The sequence below is a fragment of the Electrophorus electricus genome, chromosome 21 (genome assembly GCF_041902795.1).
Source record: "Electrophorus electricus isolate QZ-2024a chromosome 21, ASM4190279v1, whole genome shotgun sequence".
Classification (NCBI taxonomy): domain Eukaryota; kingdom Metazoa; phylum Chordata; class Actinopteri; order Gymnotiformes; family Gymnotidae; genus Electrophorus; species Electrophorus electricus.
This window is the reverse complement of record NC_137517.1, coordinates 10845564-10847500: the sequence shown is the minus strand read 5'-3', so window position 1 is coordinate 10847500 and position 1937 is coordinate 10845564.

Genomic DNA, 1937 nt, shown 5'->3' with positions numbered 1-1937 from the left:
GCCTCTCTCTCTCTCTCTCTCTTTCTATCTGCCCCTCTTTCTCTCTCTCTATCTGCCCCTCTCTCTCTTTCTCTCTGCCTCTCTCTCTCTCTATCTGCCCCTCTCTCTCTCTCTCTCTCTCTCTCTCTCTCTCTCTCTCTCTCTCTCTCTCTCTCTCTCTCTCTCTCTCTCGCTATGTCTTTCTCCCTGGGTGTCAAACAGGATTTCCTCTATGTTTCCATTCTTACTCACACACACACACACACACACACACACACACACACACACACACACACACACACACACACTGAACTCAGTGTCATGTTAATACCGGACTGAAGTGGTCTTCCATTTATCTCTTACCTAAAGACACTTGCTTTATAGTTATATTCCCTTTAGATCGAATATTAAATATATTAAATTCTTCACAGTTCACAGCTCCACAGAATGGGGTGCAGCAGAGTTTACTACTGTCAGTATTACTGAAAAATGGCTCCAACCGTGAACTCCGAGTGGAGAACAGAGACGACAGCCGTGCTATCTCGACTCATATACTGGCTCTGTTTCCTTGCCTGAGTTTCCTGCTGACAGTCATGACTTGGGGCTACTCTTTAGTCGGTTTTCCCCAGCCGGAAGCGTGTGACTCCAGTGATTCACAGGGAGTGTAATGGTGGGATCAGACGTGTGAAATGTGTGAGCCACCCTCAGAGGTCATGATCTTTGGCAGTTGGAGATGCATGTTCCCTAACCCCTAAACTCTGGTGGATTTAAGGGCCGCAGCCTGTTGGCGATGAGGATTTAGGCTGATGAGCACTCGTCAACCCTCGCTGAGAAGTTGAAGACTAAACATTGAGTGTGGTTGGGCTGAAGATAGGAGATGCAGGTTTTGAAGGGTTATGGGTACAAGCACAGTTACAGATACATTCCAGACCTTTTGCCTTTATGACTTGTGGGGCAGTGATAGCTCAGTGGTTAAGGTTCTTTACTCATAATTGTAAGGTTGCTGGTTGAAGCTCCACCACTGCCCAGTTTCCACCGTTATGCCCCTGAGCAAGGCTCTTAACGCTCAAGTTGTACTCACTCATAATTCTAAGTCACTTCAGATAAAAGCATCAGATAAATGCTGTGAACATTTGCACTTTAGCAGAGCAACAATCTATAGAAGGATGTATAAATACTGGATAGGCAGCTGGCACCCATATACACACTTGTGTTCACATGAAGAAACAATAAGTTGTAGTTATCAGAAACTGTGCACAAGTTCCTGAATCAAGATAGCTTTATATAGGATCAGTAGACTTATTACCTGTATTACAGAGGAGGGGCGGCAGAAGGATAAGGCCAATCAGCTTGTTTTCCAGTGATGAAAGCTTTATTCGTATATTTCTACATGGTATTATTCCTGCAGTGCAGATGATATGAGTAAGAAAGTGCAGGAAGAGAGAAAGAGAGAGAGGATGAGAGGATGAAAAATATGCCTATTTGTGCCAGCTACTGTCAGATTCTGGTTCACTCATGTCACTGGGAAATACCAGTCATACAAGTATCATCTACACACACACACACTATACCTGTTTTAATTTCATTCCTTAGAGATGAAAAATACTACACCAAGGATCAGAGAAACTTAAGAATCAGAAGAGCTTTAGTGGTGGACTACGAAATGGTGTTATTTCTTCTCTTTCTCTAATATTGGCCTAGACCATTCACAGTAGTACACGAAGGGTCAGACCTGCCCCTGACTGGGGGCAGGGCTATATCAACAACCAATCGGAGCTCTAATCACAGTCGGAGCATGAATAACTCAGTTTTGTCAAAGTTTGTTCAGCCAACCTTAGTTGTAATGTGTCTTAGTTATTTAGTAATGTGTGTTTGTGCATATGTGTGTGTGAAAGAGCATTTAGTGAGACACGCGGCAAGAGGGAGTGTGAATTTGTTTGATTATTATTCAGCAAATA